At 43.1% G+C, this 22,937-nt stretch overlaps 1 non-coding gene across 1 annotated transcript; it reads right to left on the reverse strand.

Moving 5' to 3' along the window:
* Window positions 1–6,173: 6,173 nt before the first annotated feature.
* LOC135630081 (5.8S ribosomal RNA) lies at window positions 6,174–6,330 on the reverse strand. The gene has a single exon (XR_010493608.1). It is a non-coding gene; the product is annotated as a 5.8S ribosomal RNA (ribosomal RNA).
* Window positions 6,331–22,937: the final 16,607 nt, after the last annotated feature.

The raw sequence follows: 22,937 nt of genomic DNA on the forward strand, positions 1-22,937 counted from the left end.
CCGTTGTAAATCTTCTTCAGAGTATAGCTTGCAAACAAAGAATCCGTTCTCCAGCATATGAAGATCAAATGACGATATTCCCCATCGAGTTTTGATAAATGATGATAGTGGAAAATAAGATGTTTTGAGACCTACCACATAGCCAACAATCGCCATAGACCATGTCTCAATAAGCTCTGCTGAATCAGCAGTCTCGTATACAGCAATCTTCTTATCAGCCTGAACTTCTGGACTAAAGAATTCCAAGCTTAGATCCGGACTTCCAACCGGAGCCTTGAAGAGGCTAGTCCAAGGCCTAGGGTCACTGGAAATGAGGGCAGGCTGCCGTGATCTAGAGCGCGACCTACTTCGATGCTGTTTCGTCGAAGGAGTTTCTCTCTGGAGAGGATATGGAGGAGGAGCCAATTGAGGGGTAACGGTAGGGAGTCTTACCATCGTATCAACCCTCCCGCCACCGTCGCCAGCCCTAGGGGCCGTCGCTGCCATGTTTGATCCCTCTTCTGGTCGCGGCTATAGAATCGTCTCCATAGGGAAAAGCCACCGTCGCAGTATATCAGATCGCCGATACAGTACTGTCGCCCTAGGGAGATCTGGTTGCCGCTATAGTATCGTCGCCCTTGGGGAGAAGCCGACGCTGCAGGAGATCCGATCACCACGTCGCTGCTACAGTGTCATCGCCGCCGCTACAATACCGTCGCCCTTGGGAAACAGCTGACGCTGCAGGAAATCAGATCGCCGCTACGGTGTCATCGCCCGTCGCCCGTGGGAGAAAGCCGATGCTACAGGAGTCAGATCGCCCTAGGGAGATCTGGCCGCCGCTACAGTGGTCGCCCTAGATCTGGTCACCGCTATAATGTCGTCGCCGCTACAGTGGTCGCCCTAGATCTGGCCGCCACTATAGTGTCGTCGTCGTTTCAGTGGTCGCCCTAGATCTGGCCGCCGCTACAGTGTCATCGCCACTACAGTGGTCGCCCTAGATCTGGCCGCCGCTACAGTGGTTGGTCGCCCTAGATCTGACCGAAGATCTTCCAAATGAGGTTTTCTATCGTGATCTTGACGGGAACACTCGGAAGGTACATGTCTCATATTCCTGGAAGCCACAACGATGTCAGCATTGCTTATCTTTTGGTTATGCAAATGGAGCTTGTCAGCAAACTCCAAAACAAATCACAAAGGTCTATCGACCACGTCAAGCACCTCAGCAACAAAGCGAGTCTTCTCTAATGGCAGTAGCACCGATGGTGGCGAAGACTATTGAGCATTCCGACTCGCAAGGACAGCACCGCGGACAGAAGGACAAATCCAAAACTATATCTCTTCCTATAATGTCGGAGCCTTCCACAACAGAGGTTCCCCTTGGTACTAGTGGACAGGAGAAACATAAGTCAGGAACTTCATCTCTTCCAATATCATTGGATCCGTCCACAATAACTCAACAAACTCAGGCCCAAACAAATCTCGCCCGCAAGGATATTCTTCCTCAACAAACTCAGGCCACAACAAACATCGTCAACAAGGATATTCTGTTTCAACAAACTCATGCCCCAACAAACCTCTCTAGCCAGGCTACTCCAACAAGTACTATCCAGGATATTGTGCTGCAACAATCTTATCGTGCTTCAACAAACCCTGCAAATCAAGACCACATGATTCAAGGTATTTTAAAGTTTAAAAATCTGCAAGCTGTAGATGAAGTGGATAAATATAGGAATAAAGCCATAAAAGGTAAGGATATTGTGCGGGAGGAAAATACAAAATCGAAGGATAAGAAAAAAGATGGTACAGCCCATCCAAAGTCGTAAGATGAATACCTTACCACCTTTTCATTTCTTTATTACTAATGAAGATAACATGTTGGAATGTTCGCGGACTTAATAAGCCGGAGAAATGTCGGGTGCTCAATAGAATAATCAAGTCTGCCGCATGTGATATTGTTATTCTAGTAGAAACGAAAATTAAACAATCGCGCGTTCAAGCTCAAAAGAATTTAATATTGCCGGACGCAAAACTGTTTACCAATGACTCAAATGAAACTTTTGGTAGAATATGGGTCTTATGGCATCCTAACTCTATTAATGCTTGGTTTATTTCTGCTACTGATCAATTCATTCATCTTAAGATAGAGGACAAAAAGAATGGCTGTCAATTCAATTTCAGTGGTATATATGCTTCAAATAGTATGCAAGAAAGAAATACTCTTTGGTTTGACCTGACTAATATTGCAAATGGCTATCTCAATGTACCTTGGATTGTTTTTAGAGGGGGGTAGACAACTTTCAGAAAGCCAGCTTCAAAGTTTTAATGATTACATTGACACTGCAGCTTTGTTTGATATAAAATCTATGGGTAATTGGCTCTCCTAGAGTAATCAAGGTGCAGCTAACAGAAAAATAATGGCTCGACTTGATAGGTGTTTGATTAATCATGAATGGTTAACAGTTTACCCAGATTCACTTCTTGAGTATGGTGCTCCTTTGTTTTCTGACCATTCTTTAATTATATACACGCAGACAAAGCGACATCAAGAGGCAAGAAACCGTTTAGATTCTTTAACATGTGGAGTACTCATCCTCAATTTCTTGATGTTATCAGATCTGCTTGGAATGTTAACATGCATGGATCCCCCCCTTACATCTTATGTCAAAAGCTCAAAGCCTGTAAAGCAGCACTAAAGGAGTGGAATACAAATACCTTTGGCAATATTACCATCACCGTTCAATTTTGCAGGAAGGAACTAATGTCATTGCAACATGAGCTGCAACTTCAGCCAAATGATGAGAATATTATCTACAAAGAGACAGAAGCTAGAAATAACTTCATACAAGCCTTAAAACAGGAGGAAAGTTTTGCAAAGCAGAAGTCTCGACAGCATTGGCTTACACTAGGAGATTCCAATACTAAATTTTTCTATGCTTCAATTGCTACTCAAAGGGCTGTTAACCGTATCAGCAAATGCAGAGACAAAGATGATAATCTTATTGAGAATTTAGATGAGGTTAAAGCACACACAGAGCAATTTTTTTATTCCTTACTCAATCAAGCTGGGAAAACTAATAACATTCATGTGGAGTCGACTAGAAAACTTGATTCGGAAGCTATTTCAATCCTCAATGCCCCAATTACAGACGATGAAATTGTATATGTTGTCTTTAAGTCACCAAAGCACAAAAGCCCAGGTCCAGATGGATTTCCAACTGAATTTTACCAAACTGCTTGGTCTATTATTGGAAATGATGTGATCAAGGCTTGCCAACATTTTTTCTCTTCAGGTCAAATTCTTAGAGAGATGAATTGTACTTTTATTTCTTTAATCCCGAAGAATGCAGGGGCTGATTCACTAGAGAACTATCGACCCATATCATTATGCAACTTTATTTACAAGATCATCTCCAAAGTATTGGCAAATAGAATGCAAAAGGTAATACACAAGATCATTAGCCCAAATCAAGCTGCTTTCATCAAAGGGAGAAGTATACGTCATAACATTTTGTTGCTAATGACTTGGTCAAAGATTTGCATTCAAAAGCAAGAGGGATAAAAATATATTTTAAAGCTGATTTACGGAAAGCCTTTGATTCAGTTAATAGGAAATTTATCTATAAGATGCTCCTCGATATGAACTTCCCACAGCAATGGGTTAATTGGATTAAATTTTGCCTGGAAACTCCAAAGTTTTCGATTCCCTTTAATGGCTCACCTATTGGTTTTTTTGGGAGCACGAATGGCATCCGACGAGGTGATCCACTCTCTCCGTATCTCTTTACTATTGCGATGGAAGGACTTAGCTGTATGTTGGAACATGCAGTCTTAAATGGCAGCATTAAGGTACCAAATGCTGGCTCTATTCATATATCACATATAACATGTGCAGATGATTTACTTATCTTTCTCCTAAATGATCCAACTTCAGTAAAGAACCTGGCTACTATTATGAATGACTTTGGTATGGTTTCTGGACTTCAGTTAAATCATGCAAAAAGTAAAGTATATATGAGCCCTTACATTGAGGATAAGGTCTTTATTGCACAAACTTTGGGGGTTAATGAGGGAAGCCTTCCAGTTCCTTATTTGGGTCTCCCGCTCATATCCACAGGCATTCACAAAACCCACTGTCAGCCTATCCTGCAAAAAATCAAGTTAGCACATTGATTAAGTTGGAAATGGGAGGTGATCCCATTAACTTAATCTTGGGGCAATTGGACCCCTAAAAAACCCAAATTGGGCTGAATGGATCAAACCATTCGAACCATGATTTCTGCCAGACGGTTGAACCGCCCAAGGCAGGAGGTTGCACTGCCTGGGCTCAGTCTCCGAGCGAGACTGGGCGGTGCAACCGCTCCAGCCAGGCGGTGGCACCGCCTGGGGCTCAATCTCCGAGCGAGACTGGACGGTGCAACCTCCCCTGACAGGAGGTGGCACCGCCTGAGCTCAGTCTTCAAGCTCTGCCAGGCGGTGCAACCGCCTCAGTCAGGAGGTGCAACCGCCTGAGCTCGGTCTTTGATCTCTGTCAGGAGGTGCAACCGCCCCTAACAGGAGGTAGCACTGCCTAGAGGCTCAGTCTTCAAGCTCTGCCAGGCGGTGCAACTGCTCCAGTCAGGAGGTGCAACCGTCTGATCCGGGAATTCCGGGAATTGACAGTTTTGAGCTCCAAATTTGAATTGGGTTAGGGCCTATAAATACCCCACCCATTCAGCACTGAAAGATAGTGAACTAACACCGAAATCTTGATCCTTTTCTGTGATTCTTAGAGCTCAAAATTGTTGTAAAGGCCAAAAGTTCTTCTCCCTCTGTTCTTCCAAGTTCTAAGTTGTAAAGAGAGGAGAGAAAATTTCTGTAAGGGTTGTCTCCTAAGCCCGTCAAAAGGAGTGAAACTATAAAAGGGTGGTTGGCCTTCACCTATTGAAGGAAGGCCTCTAGTTGACGTCGGTGACCTGGTCGGTGGAGGAAGCCAAAAGTGGAGTAGGTCAAGATTGACCGAACCACTCTAAATCTCAATTTGCATTTACTTTGAGCATATTATCTTTACTGCAAACCTCCTCTGAAGCTTACTGCTTTCTGCGCATATACGATCGGGTTTCAAGTTTTGCACTTTCCGAATCAGCGTTTAGACGTAAATCTATTTTTTCGTACGATCATCATATTTCAGATTACGTTTACGTTTTTATTTCTACCATAACTGCAAACTGCCTTTATACCCTTGCTTAAACTGTATCTCGCCTAATCATGTGATTTACGAATCAGCATTTAGACGTAAATCAGTTTTTTCGTACGAACGTTGTATTTCAGTTTGCGCTTATATTCTGGTATTCATCATAACTGCAAACTGCCTTCATAGATACACTTTAACATCATCTTGCTTGATCTTAAGTTAAAGTAATCTTATAATCGGCTTTCAAACAGAAATTGTTTTTATCGTTCGAATGCAGTTTCGTTTTAATCGCAGAAAGTTTTCCGCTGCACTAATTCACCCCCCCCCCCCTCTTAGTGCTTTTGATCCTAAGAAAGGCAGCAAGACACCAAGAACGCTGCTCTAATACCTGGTGTTGGAACCCTTGCAGATTCTAAACTTAGGATTGATCTCTTTAGGGGATCGGCCTCTTTGGAACTCTATAGGGGTTCCTCCCTCCAAGTTGCTGCTCAAAGGCTGCAAAAAAGATTCATCTATTGCTTATCAAAAGAGGAGGAATACATGACTATTTATAGGGTTTCTAATCCCTAACTCCTAATAGGACTCCTACTTATGACTCCTACTTCTAACCAACTCCTAATATGACTTCTACTCAAGACTCCTATTCCTTTACAACTCCTAATTCATCTCTAAGAAACAACCTCCTAACCCTAACCGACCTCATCACCTCTTTAATAGGGGTCGGCTTAGGTAGGTTTTACATGAATGACCCTCTCAATTAGGACTCTCCTAGCTAGAGTCCTAACAGTAGCCCCACCTGACCTAGGGTTGCGGTCCGTGGGATCGACTCGCACCACTTGGGTCCTCGAGGCCTCGCCCGGGACCCGAAGGCACGACGTACGGCTCGCACAAGGCATCCACCATGCGTCATGTTCGACAACCACCGACGGCCTGCTATTAGGCCAACCGCACCTTCCGGCATGGGGGGCCATCCTCCACGTTCGTCCCCACCCCCCGAGGGGGCAACAACGAAGCGTCGAAAGCGTGACGCCTAGGCAGGCGTGCCCTTAGCCGGATGGCCTCGGGCGGAACTTGCGTTCATAGACTTTGATGGTTCACGGGATTCTGCAATTCACACCAGGTATCGCATTTCGCTACGTTCTTCATCGATGCATGAGCCTGGATATCCATTGCCGAGAGTCATCCAATGGGGTCACCGTCAGAATTGTAGCCTCCTACATGCAGCGAGGCCCTCCGACTTCGATGTTCATGTTCCTTGGCGCTATCCGCGTTGGGGTTGGTAGTTCATCCCCTCGGTCGTCCCACCCGAGGTGAACCGACATTCGGGGTTTTGTCGGGACAAGCCCGACGAGCAGTCGTTGACGCATTCACGGTCGTCCTTATCAGTGGGTCTCGACAAAGATCCTTCCGCAAGTTCACCTACGGAAACCTTGTTACGACTTCTCCTTCCTCTAAATGATAAGGTTTAGTGGACTTCTCGTGATGTCGCGGGCGGCGAACCGCCCCCGTCGCCTCGATCCGAACAGTTCACCGGACCATTCAATCGGTAGGAGCGACGGGCGGTGTGTACAAAGGGCAGGGACGTAGTCAACGTGAGCTGATGACTCGCACTTACTAGGAATTTCTCGTTGAATACCAACAATTGCAATGATCTATCCCTATCACGATGAAATTTTCAAAGATTACCCGGGCCTGTCGGCCAAGGCTATAGACTAGTTGAATATATTAGTGTAGCGCACGTGCGGCCCAGAACATCTGAGGGCATCACAGAGCTATTATTGCCTCAAACTTCTGTGGCCTAAACGGTCATAGTCCCTCTAAGAAGCTGGCCGCGGAGGGATGCCTCTGTGTAGCTAGTTAGCAGGCTGAGATCTCGTTCGTTATTAGAATTAACCAGACAAATCGCTCCACCAACTAAGAACGGCCATGCACCACCACCCATAGAATCAAGAAAGAGCTCTTAGTCTGTCAATCCTTGCTATGTCTGGACCTGGTAAGTTTCCCCGTGTTGAGTCAAATTAAGCCACAGGCTCCACTCCTAGTGGTGCCATTCTTTCAATTCCTTTAAGTTTCAGCCTTGCGACCAAACTCCCCCCCCCGAAACCCAAAGACTTTGATTTCTCATAAGGTGCCGGCGGAGTCCTCAGAGCAACATCCGCCGATCCCTCGTCGACATCGTTTATGGTTGAGACTAGGACGGTATCTGATCATCTTCGAGCCCCCAACTTTTGTTCTTGATTAATGAAAACATCCTTGGCAAATGCTTTCGCAGTGGTTCATCTTTCATAAATCCTAGAATTTCACCTCTGACTATGAAATACGAATGCCCCCGACTGTCCCTCTTAATCATTACTCCAATCCTGAAGGCCAACACAATAGGACTAAAATCCTGTGATGCTATCCCATTCTAATGTATCCAGAGCATGGGCTTGCTTTGAGCACTCTAATTTCTTCAAAGTAACAACGCCGGAATCACGACCCGTCCAGTTAAGGCCAGGCACGCATCACCGACAGAAGGGATGGGACGACCAGTGCACATCGCGAGGCGGACCGACCGACCCGTCCCAAAGTCCAACTATGAGCTTTTTAACTGCAACAACTTAAATATACGCTATTGGAGCTGGAATTACCGTGGCTGTTGGCACTAGACTTGCCCTCTAATGGATCCTCGTTAAGGGAATTAGATTGTACTCATTTCAATTACCAGACTCGAAGAGCCCGGTATTGTTATTTATTGTCACTACCTCCCAGTGTCAGGATTGGGTAATTTACGCGCCTGTTGCCTTCCTTGGATGTGGTAGTCGTTTCTCAGGCTCCCTCTCCGGAATCGAACCCTAATTGTCCGTCAACCGTCATCCACCATGGTAGGCCCCTATCATCGAAATTTGATAGGGCAGAAATTTGAATGATGCATCGCCGGCACGAGGGTCGTGCAATCTGTCGAGTTATCATGAATCATCGGAGCAGCGAGCAAAGCCCGCGTCAGCCTTTTATCTAATAAATGCATCCCTTCCGGAAGTCAGGGTTTGTTGCATGCATTAGCTCTAGAATTACTACAGTTATCCGAGTAGCACGTACCATCAAACAAACTATAACTGATTTAATGATCCATTCGCAGTTTCACAGTCTGAAATAGTTCATACTGACACATGCATGGCTTAATATTTGAGACGAGCTTATGACTACTGGTAGGATCAACCAGGTAGCACATCCTCTACGACGCCAAGCCCAACATGCCGACCCATTTCCACAAGGGAAAGGGGGGTAAAGATGGGAAGGCTGTCATCCGTCAAAGGGCGACTAAGAAAGCCAACCGATCATGTGCCAAGAGTCCAAAGACCCATGGTACATTCTTATCCACTGCATCCAAGAGCACTCACGTGAACACTGGAGCCACTCGAGACGAGAGGTCTAAGACATGCTATCGTTCAAGACACACAAGGTGCACGAACATCGACACTCCTCATTCATATAGGACATGAGACGTGGATAAGCGAGGTAAACAATATCTATTTCCAAAGGAACTAGGTAGATTATACAGGCAACACACACATCTCCGTTCAAACAAAGTGCCATTGAAGAGACTTGTGGCGTCGGTGGTCAACTGCACAATAGCAGGGAGCCCACCGCGGCATACAAATCCAACACCGCTCACATGCCGACATAGTAACCCCATCGGACAACCCATCGACAACCACGAGTAACAAAGACTCAAGTGGCCGATCAAACAAGGCAATCGATGACAAGACACCACCGTGCACAAAGAAGTACAGAGCAAGGCACTTTTGGTCACACAAGGAAGAAGAGGATTTCAAGGGAAGCAAAAACGGCTCAGAAATAAGGCCAAAACGGCCCAAAAAGGGTTAAAACTAGCCATTTTTTGCTGCGCGAGTGAGCAGCAAGCTACGGACAACGAGCGAAGCGAGAGGCACGCAAGAACAGTATCCCTGCTATACGAAAGCCCCATCCAGCCCTGTGCCACTCGGGGGGTTCCAAGGTGCTGAGATGGCTAACGTTTTGCTTCGCTCACAACTATCACCGCGGCACGCAAGAACAGCCCAAAAACAAGCCAAAACGTCCCAAAAACGGGCCAAAACTGGACAATTTTGGCTGTGTGAATAAGTGACGAGCGGCGGACAACGAGCAAAGCAAGTGGCAGCACATTCCCTGCTATACGAAAGCCCCATCCAGCCCTATGACACCTGGGGGGTTCTAGGGTGCTGAGATGGCTGACGTTTTGCTCCACTCATGGCGGTCACCGCGGCACGCAAGAACGGCCCAAAAACAAGCCAATACGACCAAAAAATGGGCCAAAACTAGCCATTTTTGGCTGCGCGAGCGAGCGACGAGCGGCGGACAGCGAGCGAAGCAAAGGGCAGCACATTCCCTGCTATACGAAAGCCCCATCCAGCCCTGTGCCACCCGGGGGATTCCAGGGTGCTGAGATGGCTGACATTTTTCTCCGCTCCCGACGGTTACCGCAGCAAGCAAGAACAGCCCAAAAAAAAGCCAAAACGACCCTAAAAGGGACCAAAACTGGATATTTTGGGCTGCGCAAGCGAGCGGCGAGCAGCGGACGGCGAGCGAAGCAAGAGGCAGCACCGTCCCTACTATACGAAAGCTCCATCCTGCCCTGTGCCACCTGGGGGGTTCCAGGGTGCTGAGATAGCTGACGTTCTGCTCCGCTCACGACGGTCACCACGGCACGCAAGAATAGCTCAAAAACAAGCCAAAACGACCCAAAAGGGGGCCAAAACAGGCCATTTTACGCTACACGAGCGAGCAGCAGACAGCGAGCAAAGCGAGAGGCGGCACCGTCCCTGCTATATGAAAGCCCCATCCAGCCCTGTGCCACTCGGGGGATTCCAGGGTGCTGAGATGGCTGACGTTTTGCTCTGCTCACGATGGTCGCTGCAGCATGCAAGAACAGCCCAAAAACAGGCCAAAACAAGCCAAAAACGGGATAAAACCGGCCATTTTTGGCTGCTTGAGCGAGCAGCGAGCTACGGACAGTGAGCGAAGCGATAGGCAGCACCGTCCATGCTATACGAAAGTCCCATCTAGCCCTGTGCCACCCGGGGGGTTCCAGGGTGCTAAGATGGCTGACATTTTGCTCCGCTCACGATGGTCGCCGCGACACGCAAGAACAGGCCAAAATAGCCTTAAAACGGTCTAAAACTAGCCATATTTGGTTGCTCAAGCAAGTGGCGAGTGGCGGACAGTGAGCGAAGCGACAGGCAGCACCATCCCTACTATTTGAAAGCCCCATCCAGCCCTGTGTCACCCGGGGGGTTCCAGGGTGCTGAGATGGCTGACCTTTTGCTCCGCTCACAACGGTCGTCGTGACACGCAAGAACAGCCCAAAAACATGCCAAAACAGCCCAAAAACGGGTCAAAACTGGACATTTTTGGCTGCGCAAGCAAGCGGCGAGTGGCGGACAACGAGCGAAGCGAGAGGCAGCACCTTCCCTTCTATACGAAAGCTCCATCCAGCCCTATGCTGTTGAATCTCGGATTTTGATGATAAAATCAATTGATGGGTTAATTGATCTAATCCATATTATTGAGTTAATTATGCAGGATTAACTACGATAACCAAAAAATACAAAGCAAGAATACCGGAGTCAAGTTCGGTGGACGTTTAAGAGACCGAAGAATCGTCGGAGATGCTGCCGGAACCAACCGAGAAGAAATCGGGAACCTGTCAGAATTTTTGGAAGTTCACCGAAGAGATCGTCGAAGGTTCGCGGAGATCACCGAGAAGGCTCGGCTACTCGTTAAAGTCATCACAATATCGGAAGCTTGCTGGGAGTCCGTCGGAAGAAGTTCGTCGGAAAGCTCGCCGTTCGCGGTTGAAAACTTGCTTAGGATGTTTTTAGTTATGTAAATCACATGTAATTAGGATTAGGATTAAGAGATAATCCTATATCCTGATTAGGGGCCAACTGGGCCCAAAATTAGACTTGGTTTGGGCTGAAATTAAAGCCCATCCTGTGAGCCGAAGGGTCTGGCAGTGGCACCGCCCATCACCCGAGAACCAGGCGGTGGCACCGCCTAGCACCCAAGAGCCAGGCGGTGGCACCGCCTAGCACCCGAGAGCTAGGCGGTGGCACATTCAGTCCACTGTCAGTGTCAGACACTGACAAGCGGTGGCACCGCCAGCATCGGGAACAAAGAGAATTCAAATTTTGGAGCCCAAATTTGAATCCTCTTGAGGCCTATAAATACCCCTCAAATCTAAGCTGAGATCATAACTTTTTGAGAAGCAATTGATTGAGAGAAAGATCTTAGAAAAGTCTTAGCTAGTCTTGTTTTTAATTTGCTAGTGTTCACCTCCTTCTTTCTTGCTGAAAATTTGTAAGAGAGTGAACCGCTTGTAAAATGTTTTAAGAGGGGTATTTACCTTTCCCCTTCAAGAGATTTGCTAGTGGAAGGTGGGAGCCTCATCGAAGAGAGGCCTCGCAAGTGGATGTAGGTCATTTGACCGAACCACTTTAAAATCGGCGTAATCTCTGGTTTGCATTTCATTACTGCTATTTACATTACTGCAAACCTTCTTACTTGCTTTATTTTCTCATTACCTTTGTAGCACAACTTTGCGAATGCGCTTTCAAGTTAAGCACTTCCGAGTTCGATTTTTATCGTACGAAAGATTTGTCGAAATTAAAGTTTTAATCCACTGCACTAATTCACTCCCCCCTCTTAGTGCCGCTCCGATCATAACAATTGGTATCAGAGCAAGGCTCACTCTCATATTTGGTTTTATACCCAAGAGAGATGGCTTACTCCGGCATACATGAGGGTCATTCTATCACGCGTCCACCCTTGTTTAATGGGTCGGATTATACTTATTGGAAGACTCGTATGAGGATCTTCCTCATTTCCATGGATTTCGAGCTTTGAACTATTGTTGAAAACGGATTTCAAAAATCTTTTTTTCCGATGAGCGAATGGAATGAATCAGAGAATAAGGTTTTTGCTTTAAACGCAAAGGCTATGAATGCCTTGTTTTGTGCACTAGACAAAAATAAATTTAATCGTGTTTCAATTTGTGATTCGACTCATGAAGGCACTAGCCGAGTGAAAAAGTCTAAAATCAACATCCTTGTGCACTCTTACGAACTTTTCCGAATGAAACCAAGTGTGTCCATCGGAGACATATACACCCGGTTCATGGATGTCATCAATGGACTCAAAACTCTTGGTAAAGATTTTACTAACTCTGAACTAGTAACTAAAATATTAAGATCCCTCCCTAAAAGTTGGGATCCAAAAGTTGCGGTCATTCAAGAGGCCAAAGACCTTAAAACATTTCCTCTTGAAGAACTTATTGGGTCTCTAATGACCTACGAAATGACATGTCAAGCTCATGACGAGCTCGAGAACCCCCTTCCAAAGAACAGGAAGGATATGGCACTCACATCACAAGAAGACCACTTGAAAGGAACATCAAATGATGAGGACAGTGATAATGACATTGCACTTTTGACTCAAAAATTTAAAAAATATTTAAGAAAGAATAAATTTAAAAATAATACAAAAAATAAATTCGAACACAAGAAGGACCAAGTGATTTGCTATGAGTGCAAAAAACCGGGACACTACAAGAATGATTTTTTTTTTTTTTGTAAGTAAAAGTAAATTGATTATGTGTAAAGTTTCTACAAATAGCTTTATCTATACAAGTCATAGACAAAGCCAAGTAACTCATAGAGTGCGAATGCGATAGTTATGACTACACATGCTGTAGACTATAACTACCTGTGGGTACATTATTTGGGCATCATTCCCAAGATCTTTAGCTAATAGCAAAATTAAATTTGATAAAAATATCTTTTTCTCTTCAGGTGAAGTGCTCGGTTTTGAGATCATGCTCCATACAGGATCTTGAGTCTCTAATAATCTCTTTCAAGAGCTGAGCATTGTTTGTGTGTTGACATTCAAAGATTCTATTACATCTCTCCTTCCACATCCACCAAATAGCGCATCTGAAAGTAACCTTTGTCATTTGTGTAAGAGGCCCTTTTCTTGAGAAACATTACATAAGGTCGCCTAGTTCTTGGTGCAAGTTTGGTTGCGGCAGTCTATTGAGTTCAAATCGCTGGAGAATCTCCTTCCATATCCATTTTGTATAATCACAATCAAAATAGAGGTGGTCAACAGTTTCTTCTTGTTGCAAACAAAGGGAGCATCGGTTAACATGATAGATACCTCTTCTTTTCATATTGTCTATTGTAGGTAGTTTATTGAGAAGGGCCTACCATATACATAAGGAGTGTCTTTGTGATCCCGGTCGATCCCATGTCCAACTGCTTGGGACCCACTTGTTATTTCTTTGCCTAATTTGATTCCATGCGGATGTGACACTAAATTTGCCATTGTCATGAGGCCAAATAAGTGTATCTGAAGAGTTGCTACTGATTGAAATAGCTATGATAGTCGGCCAAAGTGATAACATTTCGGGAGAAATAGGATTAGGGAGACACCAGGTACCGTTAGCAATAAACTCGGAAACCTTCCAATCTTTGGGAGCCCCAAGATCTTTTCATATTCTGTCGCCATATAATTGAAATATACTCTTCCCATTCACCCAAGGATCGTACCACATATTAGTACTAGTTCCAGAAGAGATTGCATACGAAATGTGTTTGATTAGCCAATTCCTTGCCTTTAAAATTCCTTTCCAAGCTGCAGAGTGGTATGTTCTTGTTGAAATTTCCCAGATTGATTCCTTTGAAAGATACCTAGCAGAAACCCATTGTGACAATAAGGAACATTTGTTTTGCAAAAGATCCCACAATTGTTGTACCAGGCATGCTTGATTCCAATCTCTAATATTTCTCAAGTTTAGCCCCCCTTTATCTTTCGGTTTGCAAATGCTATCCCAATTTACCATATGCAATGCCTTATCATTTGTGCCATTCCAGAAGAAGTTCATTAATAACCGTTCAATATCTTGGAGAAGTCCAGCAGGCAAAAGAAATACATTACACCAATATATAGAGTAGGAGTGCAATACAGAACGGATGAGTTCGAGTCGTCCTGCTTTTGATAGAAGCTTATTTTTCCAAGAAGAAATTCTATTCTTTATTTTTTGCAGGATAGGCTGACAGTGGGTTTTGTGAATGCCTGTGGATATGAGCGGGAGACCCAAATAAGGAACTGGCAGGCTTCCCTCACTAACCCCCAAAGTTTTTGCAATAAAGACCTTATCCTCAATGTAAGGGCTCATATATACTTTACTTTTCGCATGATTTAACTGAAGTCCAGAAATCATACCAAAGTCATTCATAATAGTAGCCAGGTTCTTTACTGAAGTTGGATCATTTAGAAGAAAGATAAGTCAATCATCTGCAAATGTTATATGTGATATATGAATAGAGCCAGCATTGGGTACCTTAATGCTGCCATTTAAGACTGCATGTTCCAACATACAGCTAATCCTTCCATCGCAATAGTAAAGAGATACGGAGAGAGTGGATCACCTTGTCGGATGCCATTCGTGCTCCCAAAAAAACCAATAGGTGAGCCATTAAAGAGTATCGAAAACTTTGGAGTTTCCAGGCAAGATTGAATCCAATTAACCCATTGCTGTGGGAAGTTCATATCGAGGAGCATCTTATAGATAAATTTCCTATTAACTTAATCAAAGGCTTTCCGTAAATCTTATAGATAAATTTCCATTCGTGCTCCCAAAAAAACCAATAGGTGAGCTATTAAAGAGTATCAAAAACTTTGGAGTTTCCAGGCAAGATTGAATCCAATTAACCCATTGCTGTGGGAAGTTCATATCGAGGAGCATCTTATAGATAAATTTTCTATTAACTGAATCAAAGGCTTTCCGTAAATCAGCTTTAAAACATATTTTTGTCCCTCTTGCTTTTGAATGCAAATCTTTGACCAAGTCATTAGCAAGCAAAATGTTATGATGTATACTTCTTCCTTTGATGAAAGCAGCTTGATTTGGGCTAATGATCTTGTGTATTACCTTTTGCATTCTATTTGCCAATACTTTGGTGATGATCTTATAAATAAAGTTGCATAATGATATGGGTCGATAGTTCTCTAGTGAATCAACCCCTGCATTCTTCGGGATTAAAGAATAAAAGTACAATTCATCTCTCTAAGAATTTGACCTGAAGAGAAAAAATGTTGGCATGCCTTGATCACATCATTTCCAATAATAGACCAAGCAGTTTGGTAAAATTCAGCTGGCATCTGGACCTGGGCTTTTGTGCTTTGGTGACTTAAAGACAACACATACAATTTCGTCGTTTGTAATTGGGGCATTGAGGATTGAAATAGCTTCCGAATCAAGTTTTCTAGTCGGCTCCACATGAATGTTATTAGTTTTCCCAGCTTGATTGAGTAAGGAATAAAAAAATTGCTCTGTGTGTGCTTTAACCTCATCTAAATTCTCAATAAGATTATCATCTTTGTCTCTGCATTTGCTGATACGGTTAACAGCCCTTCGAGTAGCAATTGAAGCATAGAAAAATTTAGTATTGGAATCTCCTAGTGTAAGCCAATGCTGTCGAGACTTCTGCTTTGCAAACTTTCCTCCTGTTTTAAGGCTTGAATGAAGTTATTTCTAGCTTCTGTCTCTTTGTAGATAATATTCTCATCATTTGACTGAAGTTGCAACTCCTGTTGCAATGACATTAGTTCCTTCCTGCAAAATTGAACTGTGGTGGTAATATTGCCAAAGGTATTTGTATTCCACTCCTTTAGTGCTGCTTTACAGGCTTTGAGCTTTTGACATAAGATGTAAGGGGGGGATCCATGCACGTTAACATTCCAAGCAGATCTGATAACATCAAGAAATTGAGGATGAGTACTCCACATGTTAAAGAATCTAAACGGTTTCTTGCCTCTTGGTGTCGCTTTGTCTGCATGTATATACATTAAAGAATGGTCAGAAAACAAAGGAGCACCATACTCAAGAAGTGAATCTGGGTAAACTGTTAACCATTCATGATTAATCAAACACCTATCAAGTCGAGCCATTATTTTTCTGTTAGTTGCACCTTGATTACTCCAGAAGAGCCAATTACCCACAGATTTCATATCAAACAAAGCTGCATTGTCAATGTAATCATTAAAACTTTGAAGCTGGCTTTCTGAAAGTTGTCTACCCCCCTCTTTTTCATTTGTGTACCGAACAGTATTAAAGTCTCCAAGAACAATCCAAGGTACGTTGAGACAGCCATTTGCAATATTAGTCAGGTCAAACCAAAGAGTATTTCTTTCTTGCATACTATTTGAAGCATATATACCAGTGAAATTGAATTGACATCCATTCTTTTTGTCCTCTACCTTAAGATGAATGAATTGATCAGTAGCAGAAATAAACCAAGCATTAATAGAGTTAGGATGCCATAAGACCCATATTCTACCAAAAGTTTCATTTGAGTCATTGGTAAACAGTTCTGCGTCCGGCCATATTAAATTCTTTTGAGCTTGAACGCGCGATTGTTTAATTTTCGTTTCTACTAGAATAACAATATCACATGTGGCAGACTTGATTATTCTGTTGAGCTCCCGACATTTCTCCGGCTTATTAAGTCCGCGAACATTCCAACATGTTATCTTCATCAGTAATAAAGAAATGAAAAGGTGGTAAGGTATTCATCTTACGACTTTGGATGGGCTGTACCATCCTTTTTCTTATCCTTCGATTTTGTATTTTCCTCCCGCACAATATCTTTACCTTTTATGGCTTTATTCCTATATTTATCCACTTCATCTACAGTTTGCAGATTTATAAACTTTAAAATACCTTGAATCATGTGGTCTTGATTGGCAGGGTTTGTTGAAGCACGATAAGATTGTTGCAGCACAATATCCTGGATAGTACTTGTTGGAGTAGCCTGGCTAGAGAGGTTTGTTGGGGCATGAGTTTGTTGAGACAGAATATCCTTGTTGACGATGTTTGTTGTGGCCTGAGTTTGTTGAGGAAGAATATCCTTGCTGGCGAGATTTGTTTGGGCCTGAGTTTGTTGAGTTATTGTCGACGGATCCAATGATATTGGAAGAGATGAAGTTCCTGACTTATGTTTCTCCTGTCCACTAGTACCAAGGGGAACCTCTGTTGTGGAAGGCTCCGACATTATAGGAAGAGATATAGTTTTGGATTTGTCCTTCTGTCCGCGGTGCTGTCCTTACGAGTCGGAATGCTCAATAGTCTTCGCCACCATCGGTGCTACTGCCATTAGAGAAGACTCGCTTTGTTGCTGAGGTGCTTGACGTGGTCGATAGACCTTTGTGATTTGTTTTGGAGTTTGCTGACAAGCTCCATTTGCATGACCAAAAGATAAGCAATGCTGACATCGTTGTGGCTTCCAGGAATATGAGACATGTACCTTCCGAGTGTTCCCGTCAAGATCACGATAGAAAACCTCATTTGGAAGATCTTCGTCGGAAGAAACCAGTACACATGCTCGTGCAAATGCTAATCTCGTCTGAGCAGCTGTTGCTTTGTCGATGTAGAGTGGCTGTCCCAGAGTGCTGCATAACTTTGCAATAAAACGTCGACTCCAAAGATGTAGAGGAAGACCTTGAAAGGATACCTATAATGGAATAGACTGTAGGCTATCTAACTCCAAACGGACATCAGGAGACCAGCGTCGTAGAATCATTGGATGGCCGCGAATAGTCCAGAATCCTTCGAGGACCCGTTGTAAATCTTCTTCAGAGTATAGCTTGCAAACAAAGAATCCGTTCTCCAGCATATGAAGATCAAATGACGATATTCCCCATCGAGTTTTGATAAATGATGATAGTGGGAAATAAGATGTTTTGAGACCTACCACATAGCCAACAATCGCCATAGACCATGTCTTAATAAGCACTGCTGAATCAGCAGTCTCGTATACAGCAATATTTTTATCAGCCTGAACTTCTGGAGTAAAGAATTCCAAGCTTAGATCCGGACTTCCAACTGGAGCCTTGAAGAGGCTAGTCCAAGGCCTAGGGTCACTGGAAATGAGGGCAGGCTGCCGCGATCTAGAGCGCGACCTACTTCGATGCTGTTTCGTCGAAGGAGTTTCTCTCTAGAGAGGATATGGAGGAGGAGCCAATTGAGGGGTAACGGTAGGGAGTCTTACCATCGTATCAACCCTCCCGCCACCGTCGCCAGCCCTAGGGGCCGTCACTGCCATGTTTGATCCCTCTTCTGGTCGCAGCTATAGAATCGTCTCCATAGGGAAAAGCCACCGTCGCAGTATATCAGATCGCCGATACAGTACTGTCGCCCTAGGGAGATCTGGTCGCCGCTATAGTATCGTCGCCCTTGGGGAGAAGCCGACGCTGTAGGAGATCCGATCACCACATCGCTGCTACAGTGTCGTCGCCGCCGCTACAGTACCGTCGCCCTTGGGAAACAGCCGACGCTGCAGGAAATCAGATCGCCGCTACAGTGTCATCGCCCGTCGCCCGTGGGAGAAAGCCGATGCTGCAGGAGTCAGATCGCCCTAGGGAGATCTGGCCGCCGCTACAGTGGTCGCCCTAGATCTGGTCACCGCTACAGTGTCGTCGCCGCTATAGTGGTCGCCCTAGATCTGGCCGCCACTACAGTGTCGTCGCCGTTGCAGTGGTCGCCCTAGATCTGGCCGTCGCTACAGTGGTCGCCTAAGATCTGGCCGCCGCTACAGTGTTGTCGCCAAATCATAGTATTAAATCATCAAATCATAGTATTAAAATATTAATATTTTCATTACAACTTTATGTATCATTAAGTATACAATTGTCAAGCATGACACTTCACTATTTCATATAAGCATGCCTATTTCATTTATGTCAAATCAAAACATACATCATTTTTTAAAGCCACTTTTATGTCAAATCAAAAAATGCATCATTAAGCATGATCATTATGCATTACTTAAAATCAAACATGATTTCATTTATTTTCAAAATATTTATAATGATAGAGCATATAAGCCAAAGAAACTATTAAACATAAAGCATATTCATTAATGATGGTTTCATTGAGTATAAAGTATTTTCAACCAAAATCATTTGTTATTTGTTGTAGTCATACAATTTTCTTTTTAGGTGAATCTATCTTTTCATGCTTAGTTTGCATAAAGCCGTGCATCATTTTCGAAAGCAACTTTCATCATGGTATAAATCGATAATCCATAAATCGTAAAAGATCATTATAGAAATCATCAATAGTCAATAAATTATAAATTGCCCAAAACTCATCATTATCATGCATAGCTTCAAAAAATAAATTTATTAGGCATGATATCACATTTCATAAGGCATTTTTAATCAAGATCATTTTGTTTATCATAAACATATAATTTTCATGATTATTTTCAAAATTACTAGAATGATAAGCATGATTTCTATTTTTTTTTCATGTAATTTTTAAGAAAATTAATCCTAAACTAAATTAAAAATAACTCATGAAAAGTATTATGTAATTTCAAAATAATTCAAGAGAGTTGAGTTACTTACCTTGTAGTCGAAGCTCGTCAAAGCCCAATTCGTCATTTCACCTTTGGAAGTTTTTGATTCATTCTTGGTTGCCTTCCTCTTCTTTGGCCTCTTCCTCCGTTCAAGTTCATTGTTTATTTTAGATTTTTGTTTAATAAACTTATTAAGATTTTGTGTTCGAAGTTCAAGTTCATCATTGTCCTCATCACTTAAGTTATCGCTCAAGTGGTATTCATTTGTCCGGAGTTTCAAATCCTTCCTATTCTTTGGAAGGTGGTTCAAGTGTTCATTGTGTTCATCATGTGCATTGCGCACCATTTCATATGTCATCAATGAGCCGATAAGTTCTTCAAGTGAAAAAATATTTAAATATTTTGTTTTTTGTATGCCATTACTTTTGATTCCCAAGCTTTAGAAAGTGATCGTAAAACTTTACTAACAAGTTCAAAATTCGAGAAACATTTGCCAAGAGCTTGTAAACCATTGACGACATCCGTAAAACGGGTGTACATATCAACAATGGTTTCGCTCGGCTTCATTCAAAAAAGCCCAAAATCATGCATTAAAATGTTGATTTTCGAATCTTTCACTCTAGAAGTGCTTTCGTGTGTGATCTCAAGAGTGTGCCATATGTCGAAAGCTATTTCACACAAAGAAACCCGATTGAACTCATTTTTGTCCAAAGCGCAAAATAAGGCATTCATAGCCTTTGCGTTTAAAGAAAAATACTTCTTCTCCAAATCCGACCATTCGTTCATCGGTTTAGAGGGAAGTTGAAAACCGTTTTCAATAATATTCTATAAATCCAAATTCATAAAAATCAAGAAAACTCTCATTCGAGTTTTACAATAAGTGTAGTCCAATCCGTTAAACAACGGTGGACGAACAATCGATAAGTCCTCTTGAAAGTCATGAGGAGCCATTTCTCTCAGGTGTAAATCTGAAATGAGAAATACCGTGCTCTAATACCAATTGTTAGGACCGGAGCGGCACTAAGAGGGGGGGGGTGAATTAGTGCAACGGATTAAAACTTCGGTTTTGACAAATCTTTTGTACGATGAAAATCAATATCAATGGAAACCGATTTTAGAAGCTTGATAACTTAGAAACGTATGGAAGCGTAGTAACTAAGTAGAGAAGTTTGCAGTATGTAAATGGCAAGAGTAGGATGCAAACCAGATAACACAACAGTTTTTAAAGTGGTTCGGTCAAAATGACCTACATCCACTTGCAAAGCCTTCTTCGAAGAGGCTTTCAACTTCCACTAGCAAATCTCTTGTAGGGGAAGGACTAATACCCCTCTTACAACCTTTACAAGTGGTTCACACTCTTATAATTCTTTTCAACAAGATGGGAGGATGTGAACACTTAAGCAATATGAAAAACAAGACTTGCTAAGACTATTCTAAGGCTCTTAACTCAAATTATTGCTTTTCAAAAGGTTATCATCTTAGCTGAGATTTGAGGGGTATTTATAGGCCTCAAGAGGATTCAAATTTGGGCTCCAAAATTTAAATTATCTTTCGTTTCCGAGGCCGGCGGTGCCACCGCCTGTCAATGGCGGTGCCACCGCCTGTCAGTGTCTGACACTGACAGTGGACTGGCGGTGCCACCGCCCAGTCAAGCGGTGCCACCGCCTAGGCCAATTCAGCTCACTGGTTGGGCTCCAAACTTAGCCCAAACCAGTCCGAACTCGGGCCCAATTGGCCCATACTTGGGTTATAGGATTAACACATAATCCTAACCCTAAATAATATGCTAACTACGAATTTAAAGACATTTTCTAAGCTATTACAAAGTCCGTAAGTCAAGACTTCTTCCGGCGAGCTTTCGATGAACTTCCGACGGTCTTCCAATAAACTCTCGGAAACCATTCTGCGGACTCCCGACAAACTCCTAGACTTCACGATTTGATCTTGGTGAGTTCCAACGAGCTTCTCCGGCAAGCTCCGATCTTTCTCGGTGAGCTCCGCGAACTTCCAACGAACCTTCTGGCGAGCTTCCAAAAAACCCTTCGGCAAGCTCCCTATTCATTCTCGGCTATTTCTGGCAGCATTCTCGATGAACCTTTGGACTTCTGTGGAACTCTCGAACTCACAACAAATCCTTTGCGCTTGACTCCGACACTTTGTTTCGCTTTATGTCTTCGTCGTTATCGTAGTTAATCCTGCACACATAAGCCAAAACTCTACTCCGATCTAGAAAATTATTATAACGCGAATTTACATTCTGTTGCCCGGCATGTTATTGGTTAGCGCTTCGTTCGATTGTTCAGCGCATCGTCCTCTCTTGCGGCTTGTTGCCCAATCGGCGGTTGACCTCCGTAACTCCGATATCCTTGGCGCAATTCCGCTCTTGGCCTGATGCCCAACGTCCGAAGTCTTCTGCCATCCAAAATCCTAACGTGATCTCCTCCGGCGCAACGTCAATTCCTCCTGCATTAACTGTCTAATCCTAATCGACTAGACTTGCATTACTCAAAATGCAGTTTAATTTATAAATACATATCAAGTGGTTTCATCATCAAAATACGAGATTCAACACTAAGCACTTACCTTCTCAGAAAATAAATTAGGATTTTTTATAGTACTATTTGTGACCTAATTGGAATCACTGAAAAAGATAGGGGCTGCAATTTTAGAGGTAAATGGGATGTTAATATAATAGGAGCAACTTACACCGAAGCTGTCGAAATTATTTTTGCAAACTCGGACCTCGGAATAATTACCCAAGAGTTGCAAACACTTACTACCTTTTAATTCTAAGATTCTTCATCATATCATAACAAGCATATTATTCCCTAAGCTATATCATCTTGATGAAATGAGTCTAATAGAGATAAGCACCATGTATTGGATTATGACCGGTCAACATAACTGTTTTGAATACTCAATACGACAACACATGCAGGATATTACAGCTAAAGATACTATGTTGCCATATGGGGGTTTAATCACTAGATTTCTTCTTGCTTATGACATTTGCATCGCACCCGATAAAGAAACAATTCAAAGTGATAGATATAACATCATCAATAAAAATCTACTAAAGAGACTTAGGTGCATATTTAACAATGGAATATGGGTAAGGCAACATAGAAGGACTGATCCTATTCCTCCACTAGTAGAACAACCAGGAACACAAATTTTTTGGGAAAATAAATCTCCTTCTCCTAGTCCCTTTGGCGCACCACCTTTAGCTCCTGTTTCATCCTCTGAAGGACTCATTATGGAAGAACTGTCTCAGATCAAATTCTAACAAGAACAATTCAAATCGCAGCAAGAACAAAATCAACTCCAGCAAATTGAAATCTTGAAGGAACTATGACAAATGAATCAAAAAA

Source organism: Musa acuminata, chromosome BXJ3-1 (genome assembly GCF_036884655.1).
Source record: "Musa acuminata AAA Group cultivar baxijiao chromosome BXJ3-1, Cavendish_Baxijiao_AAA, whole genome shotgun sequence".
In the NCBI taxonomy this organism is placed as follows: Eukaryota; Viridiplantae; Streptophyta; class Magnoliopsida; order Zingiberales; family Musaceae; genus Musa; species Musa acuminata.